The sequence below is a fragment of the Sus scrofa genome, chromosome 8, assembly GCF_054392235.1.
Source record: "Sus scrofa isolate SSC_HxYL_T2T_F1_AM1 chromosome 8, Sscrofa_HxYL_maternal_Yorkshire_Landrace_v2.0, whole genome shotgun sequence".
In the NCBI taxonomy this organism is placed as follows: Eukaryota; Metazoa; Chordata; class Mammalia; order Artiodactyla; family Suidae; genus Sus; species Sus scrofa.
This window is the reverse complement of record NC_139390.1, coordinates 56305001-56325000: the sequence shown is the minus strand read 5'-3', so window position 1 is coordinate 56325000 and position 20000 is coordinate 56305001.

The following is a 20000-nucleotide window of genomic DNA, read 5'->3' as shown; positions in this document are numbered from 1 at the left end:
CGGCACGGCTATGACGGCCGGCCCGCAGCGGCTAGCCGGGTCCCGACTCGCGCTCAGGTGAGCTCAGCAGAGCCGGGAGGGAGGGGCACGCGGCGGGGGGGTGGGGGGGTGGCAGAAGGCCACCCCTCGACCACACGCAACGACGCCGGCGGACAGGCGGGGGCAAGGAAGCGGCGGCGGGCACGGAGCGGGGCCGCAGCGGGCCCAGGAAAGCGAGACGCACCAGGACGCCGGTCCGGGGGTCGGCAGATGGGGACCAGACAGACGGGAGGTCAGACAGACGAGCGGGAGCGAGGAGGGCGAACGTGGGAGCGGCCGGCATCGAGAGAGATGCCACAAAGGGACGGTGGCGGAGGGGGCGGCCGCAGGCCTCCAACGAGGTGGGGGGGGCACGGGGACCATCCCCAAAAACCGGATGCGAGTCGGCTGCCAGGGCACCACACGGGGTCTCACCGCCAGAGGCCTCCAGCACAACGGCGGTCCCGCCGCAACACCCAGGACGCCGACTGGCCTCCCCCTCAGCCCCTGGGGGGCCCCCCCTCGCGGGGGCCCCACGACCGCCACCGACGACACCGATGAGCCACAGCCGGCCCCGTGGAAACAAGTCTCCCAAGGCACCTACCGACGACCACCCCCCACACCCCACACGCACCCGCCGTGCCCAACCCTCTTCCCCCACCCCCCCGCGCACAGGGGGACACCCGAGAAGCACATCACCCAGGGACACCCGCCCGGCCACGGCGGCCAGGGGGTGACACCCACACGAGGTGAGGCCATTTCAGGTCCCCGGTTGACGCGGGGGCGGGAGGGAGAGAGACATGGCACAGGCAAGGCAGGGCGGTCACCTGTTCGGGGCAGGGGGAGGGCCGGCAGCACCGGGGAAGGGCGGCAATGCACACGGGGCAAGGGCTGTGGGGCAGGGACGCGGGTGCCTGCCCAGGGAGAGGAGAAAGGACCCAGGCACGCCAGGCAAACCAGCACGGGGTCACACCACCACACACACGAGGGCAGTCCCATGACACCTGGGACACCAGGCGGCCTCAGTCGCCCCAGAGCACTCCACGACCCGGCCCCACCAACCAGGGCCCCATGTGCAAAGGCTTCCCCCCCCCTGCCACGTGGGGGGGGTTCGTCCGCCTCATCTCACCCATCCGTCCATCTTTCCACCCTCATCTCATCCGTCCTTCACCTAGTCCACCCTCCAGGGCCTGACGCCTGGGGGAAACGCTCCTGAGCGAGGCGGCCCGAACCATGCTCGCTCACCACCTCCACACCACCAGCTGCGACCCCAGGCGAGTGCGGGAAGAACCGACGGGCGGCTCGCAGCGGGGGAGGCAGGGGCAGAGGCCGCCGGGGGACGGGGCGCATCCCCCTCCTCCACTTCCCCTTCCAAGGGGAGGGGCACCACGCGCCCACGCAGCACACAGCCCGGCGCTGGACGCCAAAACCCGGCCCGGCCCGGCGTGACCCTCCCCCAACTCGGAGGGGGGAGGCACAGGCCGCATTAGGCAAAAGAGCAGCGCTTGGCCCCCACCGCGGGGGCCAGCGCACCCCTCGCGCGAGGGCGGCTCTTGCCCACACGCTGTGGCAAGTAGCGCCGGCAGCTACTGCCCTGCAGACTTCAGGAGGGGCGGCGGCTGGGGGGTCCAGGTACCCCAAGGCCCCCCTCTCAGATCGCTAGAGAAGGCTTTCTCACCGAGGGCGCGTCGTGCCCCACACACCATCGCTCGCCCCTTCGGGGACCCACGGGAGTGGGAACACTCCCAAAAAGTGGGAAGTCAGAAGGGGGGGGGGTCTGCGGTATGGGTAAAGCACACAGCCCATGTGAGCGTCCACGGTCAGAGCCGGGAGGGCAAGAGTCTGTGCTGCCACCAGGCTTGCCTTTCAGACTTTTCCACGTGGGTGGAGGGATGCCACGTCCGGAAAGCCAGACGGGGACCCCCCCTTCACATCTCCCGGCCCACCGCGGTCGCTCTCACGACCACATGCAGCCTTCCCGGTCAAGGGAGAAGCATGGGGCGTGCCACTCAAGGGCCAAGGGCTGCCCTCACTGGCACACAGTGAGGGAGACCCATGACAAGGGGTCCACCTGAGCCCCTCCCGGGGAGGGGACACAAGCTTCCCCTGCCTTACCGTCTCGACCCCCTCCCCTGAGCTTTAGGAAGCTGCTCGTGGGGCACGCCACCACCACAGTGGGGACCCGAGGGGACTCACCGCTGGGAGAGGAAAACGACACCACCGCTCGGCCTCGGGCATCTGACAGGCAACCCGGAGTACTCCAGGGGCACCACAGAGGACCAGGGGAGGCACGCTCACGCACCCGCAGGGATGCGAAGCATGGCAGCGAGGGAGGCCTCCCCCCACTTTGGGGAGGGACCGCTCGCAAGGCACACGCCAAGGAGGCAAAGCGAGAATGCCTGCTGCGTCCCAAAGGACCCAGGCCCCCCCCCCCGACTGACACCCGAAGGCAGCAGGGCGGGAGACCAGAGGTCAGGCTGGAGGCCGCACCCCTGCCTTCCCCCACACCACCCGCAGGTGGGGGAGGAGCAGCGAGGGGCCCGCGACAGAATGAGAGGCGCGGCCCAACTCACCATGAGCGGCCGTCCCTCACCTGGCGCGGCTTAAGCCCAAGCCCAGGAGAGCGCCACATCACCACATCGATCAGTCCTGGCAGAGCCAGGGAAGAGCCCAGAAGAGGGGAGGGAGGGAGGGAGGGAGGGAGGGCCAGCAAAGACAATCACCACGGGGGCCTGCTTCAGCTTCACCGGCCCCCCCTCCTCCTCCTCCTCCTCCTCCTCCCCTTCCTCTCTCAGGGGAGAGACAGCGGCTGACAACCCCGGGAGGGAGAATGCCTGACACGTGGCACGGAGCCAACAGGGTGGGGTTGTTCCAGCCGAGCCGCCGGGTGCCCGCAGCAGGGAGGCACACAGGGTAGAAGACCCCACAGGGCCACGCGCCCTGCCGCCCTCGGGTCAGCCAAAGACCGGAGGGGACACCGCAGCATGGGCCAGCTGGATGCACAAGCGAGAGCCGGCGCACAGGCCCAGGCGAGCGGCCCCCACGCGGGGTGCAAAGGGCAGGGTCAGGCCTTGGACAGCAGCCGAAAGCCCAAAGCCCCCCACGTGCATCCAGAGGCCCAAGGTCTCCAGCGACAGGCGCTGAAGAGGATCGTGTCAGCATCTACCTGGTGACAGAAAAGGCCTATTTCGGCCGCGAAAAATGTCCATGCCCAGCAGCGGGGCCCACCCACAGGACGTGGGGGTATCCCCGGAACCCCCATCCGGACACTTGTCCCCCAGCCCTGCCCTAGAGTCGCCAGACCCAGCGCTCTCAGGGCCATCTGGTCGACCCGGGGAGCGTGACCGCAAGGAAGGGACAGGGACAGGAAGGAGGTGGAGCCGGCCGGCCAGCCGGGGAAGCCCTTCCCGGCTTGCCCACGCGGGCAGGTATCGGTCTGTCCGGAGCTCCAGACGGGGACTTGGCTCCCCCAAAATCCAGGACACACCATCCAGCTCAGGCCGGTCCCCACCTCCCGACAGATCGACCGACCGACAGGGAAACACTCCGAGGGCGGGGGGGCGGGGGGGGGGGGAATGAGAGCGTGGGAAACGAAGTCTTGTCCAACGACCGGGACCCTACATGGGCACGCCTCAGGCCCAGGTGCACCCTTCCCGGCCACACCCGGGAGCAGGGGGCCGGCGGGGTACCATCCACCATCTCCGGATCCATCAGGACTTGGAAAAAAAATGTTTCCACGGAGGCGCCTCCGACGAACGGACCCCGCGAAGGAAGGCGCCGGGGCCCGAGCCACCCTTTCCGCTCCACCCCTCACGGCTTGTGCCGGTCTAGACCTCGTCAGTACGACTCCGCACGGGCCGGCGGTAGCCATCAGTCGGGGGGCAGGGGGGGAGGGACCCATGCCGGCATGACGACCGGGAAACAAGCGTGCCGGCCACCGAGCCTGTCGCGCCCTCCAACGCCCTCACAGCGCACAGCCCGGGCCGCTCCTCACTTCGGGGATGAGAGGCTGGAGGGACGGCGGGCGGGAGTCATTCACGCTCCAAAGGGCGACCCGGGACAAGGCCAGGCCACCCGAGCACAGGCAGTCCCGGGCGCCGCACACCCTCTCCCCTCGCTAGGGAGGCGGCCCGGCCCAGGCCTGGTCGGTCCCCGGGGCCGGAGCGGCAAGAGCGGATGCTGGTCGACCCGGCCAGGCGGCCCCAGAACCTGCCTGGGGAGCGCGGTGACAGTCACTCCCTCACAGGCCTGCACGCCCAATCTCCGGTGAGAGAGGGACACTCCCAGGCCTCTGAGCCACCGGAGCTGTCGCCGCCAGTGTCGCCAGCCTCCCGGAACTCTGACTCAGGCCGGATGGCTGAGTCACATCCCTCGCGAAGGTCCCCAAAGCTGCAGAGGGAAGGGACGATATAAAAGCGGACACTAGATGGCACGCGACAACCGCCACCAACGTCACCAGGACAGATCCGGAAGGCCGGCCGGCCGGCGGCGACACAACGACACAGCGCCGGCCACCCAAATGCCCGAGCTCTTCCCGGGGCCGAGGCGCCAGGCGTCCTGCACGACCGCGAGGCTTCCACTACGGAGCTGCCTCCTGGCAAGGCACTGCGTGGCGTGATGGCAGCAGATGGAAAGAGGGGGGCGGCGGCGGCGGCGGCGGCGGCGGCGGGGAAGGAGCTGGGAAGAGGTTCTCGCTGTTGCCTAGAAGGAGCCGCGCTCGCTCCCCCAAGCATGTCCCTTCCTGGGCTTGGGAATTCCAGAGAGAAGCCGGCGCGGTGAGGGTGGCACTAGCGAGAGAGATCTCAGGTTCCCCTCCACCTTCTCTTCTCTCCCCCACCCCCACCCCACCTCCCTGCACGGAGCTGGAGGAGGGAGGGAGAGAGGGAGGGCGGGAGGGTAGGCGGGGACTGGCAAAAACGAAACCCGGCAAGCTCTCGGAGAACGACAACGCAGGAGTCGGTATACCTGCCACCCTTACCGACGGAGACGGTCTGTCAAAAGCAGACAAGCAAAGCCCAGAAGCTTAGGAAGGGAGAGAAGGATACAGTCGATCCTAGGAAAGTGGAAATGAAAATCTCTCTCTGCATAGACTGAGACAAAGTCCAAAGAGAACAAATGGCTGCCTGGGGCAAATGCTCTGGTGGTCAGGTCATAGAAACATGGATTTCAGCATGACTGACCAACCACAACGGAGGGAAAGTACAACGCAACACTATGAGTGTGTGTGTATGTGTGGGGGGGTGAACTGAAATCTCATCCAAAACAAAACAAAACAAAACAAAAAAAGGAAAACAACCCCCCCCCCAAAAAAAACCCAAAAAACAACAACAGATGAAGAAGAAGAAGGAAGCCCACGACCAACAGGGTCAAGGCTCCTGCTTTCTCACCGCGGTGGCTCTGGTTGCCCCTGTGTGGTGCAGGTTCCATCTCTGGCTCAGGAAAAACTTCCACTTGCTGCCCGTGTGTGTGGCCAAAAAGTAAAACATAAAGCTGAAACAGGAGGGAGAGGGGGTGGAGAAAACCCGAAACAAACAATAAACTTTGCAAGTCTCAGGATTGCCATCCTGGGGTAGTGGAAACAAATCCGACCAGGAACCATGAGGTTGCAGGTTTGATCCCTGGCTCACTTGTTGGGTTAAGGATCTGGCATTGCCGTGAGCTGTGGTGTCTGTCACAGACGCGGCTCGGATCCCGCGTGGCTGTGCCTGTGGTGTAGGCCGGCAGGTAAGGCTCCGAACTGACCCCTAGCCTGGGAACCTCCATGTGCTGCGGGTGTGGCTCCCCCCCAAAAAAAAACCAGAAAGAGAGAGAGAGAGAGAGAGAGAGAGAAGGAAAGAAAGAAAGAAAGAAAGAAAAGAGAAAGAAAGAGAGAGAGAGAGAGAGAGAGAGAGAAAGAAAGAGAAAGAAAGAAAGGAAGGAAAGAGAAAGATAGAGAGAGAGAGAGAGAGAGAGAAAGAAAGAAAGAAAGAAAGAAAGAAAGAAAGAAAGAAAGAAAGAAAGAAAGAAAAAGAAAGGAGAAAGAAAGGAAGGAAAGAGAAAGAAAGAAAGAAAAGAAAAAGAAAGAGAGAGAGAGAAAAGAAAGAAAGGAAGAAAGGAAGGAAGGAAAGAAAAAGAAGGAAAAAGAAATCCATCTCGGAGTTCCCGCTGTGCCTAGGTCACAGCTGAGCCTCAAGTTCGATCCCTGGCACAGGAAAGGCAGTGCAGCAGGAAAAAAAAAAAAAAAAAAAGAACAACTCCATCTTGCTGGTTGGGCAGGGGAGATGCAATTGCCGGATGACATTCCACAACTCTGCCAAACTGGCAAAACCACGACGCACTTAGTACAGGAGTCATTGAAGACATGGATGTGAAAGCATCTTCTTGCTATCGATTCATTTCCCACAATCCCAGGAAGAGCCATTGGAACAGGGCTCCCATTCTTGGCACGATATCTTTTCTATGTGTGGGTGGACGCATCTTTTCTCATGGTTGTTTTCCTTTTGACCAAATTTAACTTCAGCCTCCACCATGTCATCTTTTGGGCTCTCAAGCCTGCCATGAGAATATGGTCACCAAAGTCCTCGCCCAGAGGCACCTTTGCCCACCACCAGTGCCGCCGTCTCCCCCCACCTCCTCCTCCTCCTCCTCCTCCTCCTCCTCCTCCTCCTCCTCCTCCTCCTCCTCCTCCTCCTCCTCCTCCTCCTCCTCCAACCCCCGCCAAGCACCCCCCCCCCCCACCCCGCTTTGTATTGTTCAGCTGTCTTGCACTGGTCTCTCACACGGTGGCGGTGTGGTCCTATGCATGATTCCCAACCACATTCAAGTGGACTTCCGGGATCATCATTTTCTGTTTCCTAACTGCACTTTCGTCGTTCTTAGGAGGTTTGCTTCCCTTCCCCCCCCACCCCCCCCCCACCCCGCGCGCGCGCACGCTTGGTGTTGAATCGGAGCTGCATCTGCTAGCCTGAGCCACAGCCACAGCAACGGCGGGATCCGAGCCACATCTGAGACCTTATGCCACAGCTCGCGGAAAAATGCCAGATCCTTAAACCCCTGAGCGAGGTCAGGGATCAAACCTGCCACCTCGTGATTCCTAGTCCGATTCGTTTCCGCCGCGCCATGACAGGAATTCCTTCCTGTGTTCTTTTGGGTCATGGTTGTTTCCAGCTCCACAGAATTCCTCCCCGTGCTCATGTGACATCTGGGATGTGGCGGGTTGGGGGGGGGGGGGCAAGGTTTCGTTCCCCTACAGTCATGCCTTGAAAAAAGTCGTGTACAACGTTTCACATTCCAGATCCAGAAGCTGAATCCGCAGCCGGTTCCATCTCATGAAACCGATCTCCCAGCCCAGGAAAACCAAAGGTCGTGGTTGGAGCCCGTGATAAACCCCAGGTCTGAGTCCCGAGCACTGCTGCTCAGGGAAGATTTCGAGGTGTCAGGGTCCAAGGATCCTCCTGGGCACTTGGAAATGTCTCCGATGTGTGCAGGCAGGCATGAGGATGAGAAGGGGCTAAAGAGGGGCAGAGGGTGGTGATCTCTTGTCGGTGGATGTCAAGGGTTGGCGCTTCCTTTTGTGGATCTCCCGGAAAAGTCAAATGTGGGAGAAAAACTGGACCCGTGAGTTCGAGGAGAGGGATGGCCAGAGAAAACCAGAAGAATTCCATCTGCCGACCATTGGGTAGGTAGGAGGGCAAAAACCGAAACCTCGAGCATGACATGAACAGAACCACATGCTTCTAGCCACCCATAAACCCCGTAAGATAAGATCGTTTCTGCTGAGATACCCTCTCCCTCCCCCCACCCACCCAGGGCGAAGGATCCCTGGGTGGTGGCAGAGGGGCGGCAGCAGTCAGTGGCAGTGGCGGCGGGCATGGAACTTCCACAGGCCCTGGGGACACACCCCCCGCCCCCAGAAACCCCTAGAAGCTTGGAATTCTGATGTCTGTGGTGTGATGACCATAAACACTGGCTTTTGTGCCATGTCTGCTAGAAGATATGGTTTCCATGACAAATAAAGTGATTTTTAGCAAGTTTTTCTCCACTTGAGATGTATTGAAAATACGTCTTCATTCAGGGGGAGGTAGGTGTAGGTGACAGACGTGGCCGCTCAGCTCAGATCGGGTGATCTGGCAGGGCATAGCTCTGGCTGAGGTGCAGGCCAGCAGCTACAGCTCCGATTCTTCGACCCCTAGCCCAGGGAACTTCCATATCCCAAGGGTGCACTCCTAAAAAACAAAAAACAAAATGAACAACACACAAAGAGGGAGCATCTCATCGATGGCAGACCAAATTCCAATGTATATGTATACGTGTACATAGGTATGTACGTATGGATGTGTGTGTGTATGTGTATATTATCGAGAGAGAGAGAGAGAGAGAGAGAGAGAGAGAGAGAGAGAGAGAGGATTTTTTAGAGCCATAACTGTGGCATACGGAAGTTCCCAAACCAGGGTTCGAACCGGCATACATGGATACTAGTCGGGTTTGTTACCACTGAGCCACAACAGGAACTCCCCACATTCCAATATTTAATGAGAAAATACATTTTTGATGCTTTAGGCAACCCTGCAAACACCCTTATTTAAGTGACTGGACTTAACAAAAAGGAATCCCTAGCACCTAGTAACAGAACAAAGATAAAGAAACACAAGGCAGGAATTCCCGTTGTGGCTCGGTGGAAACGAACCCGACTAGCATTGACCCCTAACCTGGGAACCTACAAAATGGCACATGTGAAGCCCTAAAAGAAGACTACACACACACACACACACACACACACACACACACACACGGCACAGACAGATGCGAAAGGAAAAGAAAAGGAAGGAAAAAAGAAAAGGGAAGAAAGAGAGAAATGAACAGGCAGAGCAAGCCATTGTGAATGATCTCTAGGGACAGATATTTTTCTCCAAGCATAATTTTATTTTTCCCCAAGTGATACCAGACCTTCTCTCTCTCTCTCTCTCTCTCTCTCTCTCTCTCTCTCACACACACACACACACACACACTCTCCCTCCCTCTCTCTCTCTCTTTGAAAAAATTTATGTATTTAGTGGAGTTCCCATTGTGACTCAGCAGGTAGGAATCTGACTAGCATCCATGAGAGTGCTGGTTTGATCCCTGGCCTCGCTCAGTGGGTGAAAGATCTGGCATTGCCCTGAACTGTGGTGTAGGTTGCAGACACAGATCGGACCTGGTGTTGCTGTGTCTGTGGTGTAGGCCAGTGGCTCAAGCTCTGATTCCCTAGCCTGGGAACCTCCGTGTGCCGTGAGTGCCACCCGAAGAAAGCAAGGGTAAAAAAAAAAAAAAAAAAAGAAACATAAAAACCTGGATTGGGGAGATCCCATTGTGGCTCATTGGTAACAAAGCTGAGGAGCACCCACGAGGATGCAGATTCGATCCTGGGGTGGGGGGGTGGGGTGCTGGTGCTGGTGGTGCTGAGGTGTGTGCGTGTGGGGTGATAAATAGGTTACCTCTGGCTTCTGGGGGGTGAGAGTCAGCATGGTTTTCCTGCACCTGCTGCTCCTGGGCAATTATTTAGTTTTGGTTTCTTGTTCCTTTGTTTTTGTGGTCCTGCATTGTGGTGAGTACTGGTGTAAGTGGCAGGTTCCTATTTGATCCGACATTTCTTTGGCTCTGGTGTCGGTTGACAGCCATGGTCATGACTGGTGGTGGCTGTTAAGTCTCCAGGAGTTCCACGCAACATTCTGATTGTCTTTCTTCCTTGGGCTTTGGCTGCAGCCTCCCCCTACCCCCTACCCCCCCCCCCCCCCCGCATCATATGGAGGTTCCCGGGCTAGGGGCCGAATCAGACCTACAACTGCTGGGGCGTATGCCACAGTCACAAGCACCATCATATCCAAGCTGCGTCTGCAACCTACACCGCAGCGCAAGGTGATGCCACCAGATCCTAAACCCACTGTGGAAGGCCTGGGATCGAACCTGCAACCTCATGGTTCCTGGTTGGATTCCTTTCCACTATTCCACGACGGGAACTCCTGGGCTTTGGCTTTTGACAGGTGGAGGGACACAGCTTTCTGAAACGGTGGGGCCAGGGCAAGGCATAGAAACATAAGATGGATGTGAGCCTGCGCCTATTCTTTTCTCGTGTGCTGGGAAGATAAGGTGGCTCTTGCCAGCTGGGATTTCATTTCCCCACAAACGATCAGGCTCTTAAGGTATCAGGCAGGGAAGAGGGAGAGTCAGAGTTCCCATTGTGGCTCAGTGGTTAATGAATCTGACTAGGAACCATGAGGTTGCAGGTTCCATCCCTGGCCTTGCTCAGTGGGTTAAGGATCCAGCATTGCCGTGAGCTGTGGTGCAGGTTGCAGATGTGGCTCAGATCCCGCGTTGCTGTGGCTCTGGTGTAGGCCAGCGGCTACAGCTCCGATTGGACCCCTGGCAGGGGAACTTCCATATGCCGCAGGAGCGGCCCTAGAAAAGGCAAAAAGCCGAAGGTGGGGGGGGGGGGGGGACAGAAGAAGAGTGAGAATCACGGTCGGAAGAACATGGGGAAATCGGTGCTAGGTGCCTGGGTGTGTGAGTTCACACGGAATGCTAACCCAGACCCCTGGCCAGCCACATTTGGGGTATCTATCAACTTGACTCTCCACTCTCCAGCTCACCTGGGTGGTGCTGCCCTGCCCTGCCCTGCTCATGTAAGACCTGGCTCCTCCAGGGATGGCTTTGCACCAGAGGGAGACGGGGCAAAGTCACTGAGCTTAAGGTAATTTCTCCAAGAGAGACTCTGGGAGAAGGAGACCAGCTGGGTTTCTGTGTGTTCATTTTTCTTCCTGTCTGCTTGTTTGGTGCAGGCCAGTCCATGTGCCGAGACATTCAGAAACTCTGTACTAGCTGAGACTCAGACCTTGTTCCGAAATAAGCAAAGGGACTTTGAGCTGGGATCACTCCCTGACAAGTAGCTAGCAAAGAAGTTTCCCGTAGCTCTCAGGCCCCATCCCCGCCCTCAGGCGGGTGGGCGTGGGGAGGGGGTGGGGGGGGAGGGGAGGGGCTCGTTCAGGCAGGCAGGCAGGCAGGCAGGCAGGCAGGCAGGCAGGCGCTGGTTCATTAGTCCCGCACCCCCCCACTCCCGGCCCCAGCTGCCCGCCCCACCCCCCACCCCCGGCCGCCATCCCTGCTGCGCCGCCTCTCGCTTCCCAAATCGCCTGGACTCACGCCCGGGAAGGGGGGGAGGGGAGATCAGGAAGATCCAGGCCTCAGGGCCTGGGTTCAATCACTTCATTCAAATGCAGAAACTCTCCAGTCAAGTCAGAGGTGGTGACTTTTCCTGGAGCTTCTCTTTAGGGAAAGTGTTTTTTTTCCCCTCTTTCCCCAATTTCCCTACCCTCAGGCTGCCCCTCGCAGACTGCATGGAGGGGGGTGGGGGAGGATGTGTGCACGAAACTCGCCTCGTGTCAGGCCAAAGGAGCCCCCGCCATTTCCCAACCCGGGAAACCCCGCAAAACTTCTGGAGCATGTTGGCCTTGGTGTGGGAATGGACATCTTCACTTGCCATCTTCCTTTGCACGAGGAGGAGATTTTCATCTCCTGCTGTCTGGGGGCCAGAAAGGAGGGCCAGAGTGTCCCTTTGGTGTGGGCCGGTCCTTAAGTCATTTTACCTCACAGGAATCACCCACACAGGGCATGGAGACACGTTTGGGGTCCGCCTCCTCCGAAACGTCCCGGGAAACCTCACGTGTGAAAAACTGAGCTGGGGAGGTCCCATCGTGGTGCAGAAGTGGAAATAAATGCAACTAGGAACCATGAGGTGGCAGGTTCCATGCTCAGCCTCGCTCACTGGGTTACGAATCCCACGTTGCCATGAGCTGTGGGTAGAGGAGAGTGAGAAGGAGAGGGAGGGAGGGGGAAGGGAGAGATCCTCCATTTATGGAACTGGTTTCCTTGTTTTGAGATGACGTCGCTTTGGTGAAACAGTTGTCAGATGGCCTCTCAAAAGGCGGTGATGTGGATGGGCTCCCCGAACCAGGCCCACAGAAACCAAAGGAACGAAGGGGTTAATCCTTGGAGCCAGAGTTCCCTCCTCTGAAACTGAAACCAAGCTCAAGCCCGGGAGTGCTGGTGTGTTGGAGCCAGAGACATTGTTACAGCTAAAAGCTACTTTGAAATAGTCTCCATTAGGTTATGGCTTGCCTTGGCCCACGAACTTATGACTAATGACTACTGTCGAGTCAGAGTTGTAGTGAACCTGGTGTTTTCTCTACCCTTGAAACACTCCCTAAGGATTGCGCCCCCCCCCCCACCCCGTGGATGAGCAATCTTCACTCCGGAGAGAAGGTCAAAATGCCATAACCCCAAAGACACTAGAAACATTCCATGGACCACCTGACTCCAGCCTTGATGACTTTGAAATGGTCTATCCTAATCTCCTATCCAGGGAGAATGCAAGCACCCTGATGCTTCTAGACAGCTCCGCCACCCCCATGCCCACCATTAAGCTAAACCTATAGAACCCCTTGCTATCCCCTCTCAAGGGAGGACACAGTTTTGAGGTCCTTAGCCTGCTGTGGCCTCCTTAGCCTGGCAAAGCAATAAAGCTGTTCTTTATGCTTCACCCAAAACTCTGTCTCTGAGACTTAATTGGAGCTGGAGTACCAAGGCCGGTTTGGGCTGCCAAACTTTCCTGGAACTTTCAAACTGTTACATATGAAGAACGGAGCCGGTGACTCTGTGTGTGTGTGCGTGTACGTGTGAGAGAGACACAGAGAGACAGACAGAGACAGTGAGTGAGACAGAGAGAGACAGAGGGAAGAGAGAGGGAGAGGGGAAAGTCCCTTCAGTCTTTTGTTTTCTCGGTTTGTTTGTTTGTTTGTTTGTTTTGTCTTTTTGCCATTTCTTGGGCCGCTCCCATGGCATATGGAGGTTCCCAGGCTAGGGGTCGAATCGGAGCCATAGCTGCCAGCCTACGCCAGAGCCACAGCAACGTGGGATCTGAGCCGTGTCTGCGACCGACACCACAGCTCACGGCAACGCTGGATCCTTAACCCACTGAGTGAGGGCAGGGATCGAACCCACAACCTCACGGTTCCTAGTCGGATTCGCTCACCACGGAGCCATGACGGGAACGCCCCTTCAGTCTTTTGAAAGGCCCCTCTGAGAATGCCGTCAGGTGTTGGGGCCAACTTTCCGAGGGGCTCTTAGAGAAATGAACACAGGGTGATGGTTTCACTCTCAGAGACCATTTCTCTGATGTGTTCATCGAGGGACTCCACGGGCTTCCGTTTTCAGGGCCTCGGGACAAGCGATACGTGTTCTCATCCGCAAGGATGCCAGGTCCAAAGGGTGGGAGAAAATGGGAAACGCTGATGAAGAGAGTTGTAGCCAGAGATGGAAGGCAACTGGAAAAACTTCAGGATCCAGTCCAGTTTTCCAGCCACTGAGTTTCTGATTTCTGGAAGGATTTGGGTAGGGAGGAAAAGGTCAAGGATTCTCCATCCCTCTGACAGAGGTATAAGTTACAAAGTAGATGTACAACTTTTGAGAAAAAAACGAACAAACAAAGAAACAACCAAACAAACAATTTTTGTCCCTTTGTCTTTATCAGGAAAAGTGAAAGATGGAGAGAGGGAGGGAGGGAGGGAGGGAGGGAGGGTGGGTTGGATGGATGGATGGATGGATGGATTTGGGGGGCGGGGAGAAGATTCTTAGATCCTAATGACCCAATGCTTTCTCTAGTCCTGGGCCTTTAGGTGATATATCTATATCTATATATCTATATCTATCTGTATACACACACACACACACACACACACACACACACACACACACACACGTAGTTATTTTCTGTTTCTAGGGCTGCACCCATGGCACATGGAGGTTCCCAGGCTAGGGGTCCAATCGGAGCCGTAGCCACCGGCCTACACCAGAGCCAGCACAACGCGGGATCCGAGCCCTGTCTGCGACCTACACCAGAGCTCACGGCAACACCCGATCCTGAACCCAACGAGCGAGGCCAGGGATCGAACCCGCACCCTCAGGCCTCCTAGTCGGATTCGTCCAGCCATGACGGGAACTCCTACATATGTATATAGTATGCATATAGTATATCTTTTTTTAATGCCCACGCCCCAGCCCTATGGAAGTTCCCAGACTCACGGTCGAATCAGAGCTGTAGCTGCGGGCCTACCCCACAGCCACAGCAACGCGGGATCCTTAACCCACCAAGCGAGGCCAGGGGAGGGATCGAACCCACATCCTCACGGATCCTAGTCGGGTTCATTACCGCTGAGCCCTGATGGGAACTGCAGGGGACATCTTTTTTTTTTTTTTTTTTTTTTTTTTTAAGATGTAAGTTTGTTGTGGTTGTTGTGGTTGTTGGTTGTTGTTGTTGCTTTAGCTCGGCATACAGTGGGCTTGCTTACAATGTTGTGTTCGTTTCAGGTGTACAGTCAAGGGGATTCAGTGATCCATCTACATCCATCTATCCCTCCGTTCTTTTTCAGCGTCTTTTCCCCTCTAGGTGATTCCAGAATATTGGGCCATTCCTTCCTTGTGGGTGGGAACACCAGCGTGAAAAAAAACCATCACGGGGGAGTTCCTGTCGTGGCACCATGGAAGCGCATCCGACGAGGAACCTTTGCAGGGAAGGGTGTGGGTTCGATCCCTGGCCTCGCTCAGGGGGGCGGTAAGGATCCGGCAGGCAGTGCCGTGAGCTGTGGTGTCGGTCGCAGACGCGGCTCGGATCCCACATGGCTGTGCCTGTGGCGTAGGCCAGCAGCCGTAGCTCCGATTCAACCCCTCGCTTGGGAACTTCCATATGCCACGAGGGCAGCCCTAAAAAGCAGAGGGGGGAAAAGAAATCATGAGGGCGGGGGAGAGGGATCCATGAGGAGGATGGGATGAACATATACACACACAAAAGAGTCTCTATCCAATAGACGACGAACAGGGACCCCTACGCCACCTTCTGGAATCCAAACGCCAAAACCACAAAGCAGAGTTCCCGCCATGGCGCAGTGGAAATGAGTCCGACCAGGAACCATGAGGTTGCAGGTTCGATGCCTGTCCACCTCGCTCAGTGGGTAAAGGATCCGGTGTTGCCGTGAGCTGTGGTGTTGGTCCCAGACGCGGCTCGGACCTGGCATTCCTGTTTCTGTGGTGTAGGAGGTCAGCAGCTAAAGCCTCCGATTCGATCCGTCATCTGGGAACCTCCATATGCCGTGGGTGTGGCCCTCAACACACACACACACACACACACACACGCACGCACGCACGCACGCACACACGCACACGCACACGCACACGCACACACACACACACTCTGGAACCCCCTAAATGGGAGAAAACCGGACACAGTAGTTTTTTAGGGGTCCAGTCTCTGTGACAGGTGAGGATATCAGGCTTGCATCGAGGGAGGGAAGGCTTCACCCCACGCAGAAAACACACCCACCTACCCACCGACCGACCTTCCTTCCTTCTTTCCTTCCTTCCTTCCTTCCTTCCTTCATGAGAGAACAGTTGGATGACCCATCCTAAGTGTCGGTTGAATGAAGTCTAGTTACCAGGGTTCAGAGTGGGGGAGGGAGAGGGGTAGGAAGTCTGAAGCCTCTGGCGACTCTCCGAAATGTTCTCCCCCCAGGGTGACAGAGCCAGCAGGTCAGGCACTGCCTTCTCTAGAAACCTTCCTGCCCATGTCCAAGGGGGTGTGGGGGGTTGGGGGTGTGGGGCAGGGAGTGGGCCAGGGAGCCTGGAGAAACCCAGACCACCAAGCGGCCATTCTCCCATCGCCCCGACTGTTTGTTGAATGAACATAATGGACGTGATCCAAGTCTGCCACGCCGCCGCCGCCGCCGCCGCCGCCGCCACCACCACTTTCTCCATCATCTCCCCCACCCCCTTGCCTGCAGCCATCTTTGAAAAGGCTGCTGTTGTGGCTGCCTTTGCATGAAAGTGAGTGAGGACCCCTCCCTAATACGGAGTGTTTCAGTCCCTGGTGTCTCTGACAGCTCGCTCATGTATTGGTTGTGAACCATCTTGCCTTGAGGATTTGGAGGATTCGTGAACATTGCAGGAGCCATGGGAGCAGTGAAGTCCTTATCGCCAACCCGACACCCCCCCCCCCCAAATTTCGTGGCAGGGAGCACACTTTTCTTTCACCCAAGAGATTTATTTCCTGCTTTCTGAAGAGAGAAGGAAAGGAGGGTCAGAATGGTCCTCTGGTGTCTGGTGTCCTGTCCCTTTCATTGCACACACTCCTAGTGCCACTGCGGGAGGCACGTTCGGGGCGCGGGGTGGGGTGGGGGTGGGGGACCTGCTGCACGCACCCGCCCCTCACTTTCAAATGCGAAACTCAAGGAGGATGTGAATGTCCTCCATGCCACCGATCAGGTGAACGGGATGGCTTTCTAGGGAAATCCTGGTGTTTCCTTTCACTGCCATGACGAACACCCAGAAACAACCCTGTAAGTTCATACAACTTTGTCAGTCAACTGTATTCCAATAAAATGAAAAAGCAAGACACAGACACACCCACACGCACACACACACACACGCGCGCGCACACACGCACCCCAACCCAGAACCAAACACCCTCTCCTGAAATGGGGGGGCGGGCCCACCGGAGAATGAGCAAGAGAATTCCAGAGTCGGTAGGAAAGTGTCATCTGCAGCGGTGTGAAAAACCCCAAGCTCTTTTCTTCCTGTCAAGGTGAATAAACTTTGTTAATGGGAGTGGGTGCCCTCAGTGTGCCCTCCGAGAGGAAAGGCAGGGAGCATTTTCTCCCTGAAGAGCTTAGTGCTGTCATAGCACTGACGGACAGGATGAACGATCGGTGAGAGGTGGCAGCAGCAGTGGTGGCCGCCTGCACTGCCTGGGCGGATTGGAAACATAGACGAGCCACCAAGACTGCGTGTGACACCCCCGTGGGCCACCCCCCCCCCCCCCCGTCTGTACAGTGACAAGAGTCCTTTGGGGGAAAAGGGAGGGTGGGTGCTCTTCCAGTGTGTCTGTCTGCATTCACCAGGTGTGGGAGAGAAGACAGATGTTTGTTTCCACTATCGTTCGGAGGACTTGCCCAAGAGTACCACGTCCCCCCAAAGATAGCACCGGAAGAGAGATGCACGAGGTTTCTGAATGCATGCCGTGGGTGCTCCAGGCTGCCTCCAGGCCGCCCCCTCGCCCTCGCCCTCCCCCTCCCCCTTGCCAGAGGCAGACGTTCCTTGAAACAGCTGGCTTTGAACTTGGGCTTCTAGAGGAAGGTTTTTCTCCTGCTTTCAAGACGGGAAGAAGAGGGTGTCCGTCTCACATCCGTCCTTTCCAGAGGGCCCTGGATTCCAGATCCTCCACATGCCAGCGCCAAAGCCGAAGCGGTCGGTCTGGGGGTGCCCCATTCGGGTTCCCTCCCCACACACCTGCACGCGCGCGCGCACACACACACACACACACACACGCACGCACCGGGAACAGTGTGATCTCCCACGCCCCCGAAAAGCTTCAGAATGGCCTCAGTCCGAGGCAGTAGACCTATGTATGTCCTCACACCTGTTCAAATAATGTCTGCCCTCAGCCCCACCATCCCCTGCCTCTTTTAAGGACAAAGGCACTGTAGGTTTCCCTGGGGAAGGGAGACTCCATGGCATGTAAATCACAGTCTTAAGGAAAAGGATAATAGCATATGCCGGGGGGGGGGGGGGGGGGGGGAGAAAGAAGGGGGGGGAGGGGGGGGACCCGCGGTGGTGTGCTTGTGAGGGAGAGAGACAGAGACAGACAGGGAGGGACGGAGGATAGGCAGACAGTGAGAGGCAGAATCAGAGGGAGAAAGAGGAGGAGGGGAGAGAGACAGAGAAAGTGAAACAGAGCTAGGTATAGAGGACGCTGTGGCTGGGTCGGATTCTGCGTGTTCTCAGTGAAGTCGTCCTAAGGCCTCTGGAGGTCCAGATCACTGCTTGGGGCCGGAAGTCTGTCTGCCCTTCCCTACCCATCTGAAGAGCTGTGGTTTGGGCTTTCCAGCCGGGAACCCCTCTTTCTGCCTCTTTGTCCAACACACAAGGTTCGTGGGACCCAGAAATCCCATTCTGAGAGCACCCTAGGAACAGTCCTTTCCATACGGCGCAGGAGGCCCCTGTGCCAAGAGATCCAAAGTCTGGAGCCTCTGTTCTCCCCCCCCCCCCCCCTTCCCTCCACGGACAAAATCTTGCCTTGTATTCCTTTTTTTCTCAGGGACTCTGAAGGACATGTATCATTGTACAACCATGGGGAAGATGCTTCCATTCCCTCTGGAATGATGGATGTGGTCGCATGTCTCAAGGAGGCTCCAATTCTTTGAGCAGGACTCCCGATGGTGCCATCCCATCGTCCCTCCCCTCCCCTCCCCTCCGGCTCGCTCGGTCACGGTTCCCCTCCTTTTTCCTCCCCTCCAGGTTATCTTCAGGTCTGCCGCCCACTTGTAACTCCTCCCCCACTTGGAAGTGGCCTCTTCCGGCCCCGAACTTGGTCGTCCCAGGCCCACCCCGGGAGCCATCTGGCGGACCTTTTCGGAGACTATAAAAAGCAGCCTACGGCAGGGGGCGTCGCAGGACCAACGAACGCATCGGGATGGATCGCTGTGTGGCGACATGGATTCTCCAGGCAGGGCAGGCATAAGGCCTGGACTCTTTCCTCCTGGAGCCCATTTCTTCATCCGTGGCCTTGAAGACGAACCACGCCGACCACGGACCGTGGACCTTGGCCTTCACCTTTCATTTCCGAACGGCAGCCAGGGCATCCATTGTCACCACCGCGGAAAAGGTGTCCACAAAAAGGACAGGTGAGCACCTCCATGGCATGCAGTGTCATCGCCACCCCCACCCCGGCTTTAAAGGGTCCTCTTTCAAGTAATCACGTTGCCACAGCTGGGACTTGGATCGGATCCCTGGCTCCGGAACCCCATATGACCTGGGGCCGGCCAATGCATCCCTCCATAGCGTCCTAAATCCGTACATCGTTGATTCAGGACTTTCCCTCGTGGCACAGAGGAAACGAATCTGACCAGGAACCATGAGGTTGCGGGCTCCATCCTTCGCCTCACGCAGGGGGTTGAGACGAGGCTCAGATCTGGCACGGCTGCGGCTCGGGCGTAGGCCAGCAGCCGTAACTCCAGTTCGACCCCTAGCCTGGGAAGCTCCATAGACCGTGGGTGCGGCCATCCGAAGACCAACAAGAACCTCCTCACCGTCCTAATACAGGGACAGCAACGTTGTCACGGCAAGGGCGGCGGGGCGGCGCGGGCCAAATAAAATGCTATGCACCCAAGTGTTTGATTTCAATAGAGAAGAAAGAAATCACTAGGCCAGAGGGGAAGCTCAGAAAACATCGAACACAAAACGACACACCCTGTCCGGGAGACTCAGGCCCCGGAGAGAGGCAGTCAACGCGGTGCAGACACGACCCCAGCGAGTGAGTTGGCAGAGACGGACGGGCGGCCCCGGCATCAAGACAACCCCAGGGATCCCATCGAGGGCCACACGCACCCGGGCCCGAGTCGGCCGGGAGAGCTGGTCGACCCCGCGGGCCCTCGGACCCGGGCCCGAGTCGGCCGGGACAGCTGGTCGACCCCGCGGGCCCTCGGACCCGGGCCCGAGTCGGCCGGGACAGCTGGTCGACCCCGCGGGCCCTCGGACCCGGGCCCGAGTCGGCCGGGACAGCTGGTCGACCCCGCGGGCCCTCGGACCCGGGCCCGAGTCGGCCGGGACAGCTGGTCGACCCCGCGGGCCCTCGGACCCGGGCCCGAGACGGCCGGGACAGCTGGTCGACCCCGCGGGCCCTCGGACCCGGGCCCGAGACGGCCGGGACAGCTGGTCGACCCCGCGGGCCCTCGGACCCGGGCCCGAGTCGGCCGGGACAGCTGGTCGACCCCGCGGGCCCTCGGACCCGGGCCCGAGACGGCCGGGACAGCTGGTCGACCCCGCGGGCCCTCGGACCCGGGCCCGAGTCGGCCGGGACAGCTGGTCGACCCCGCGGGCCCTCGGACCCGGGCCCGAGACGGCCGGGACAGCTGGTCGACCCCGCG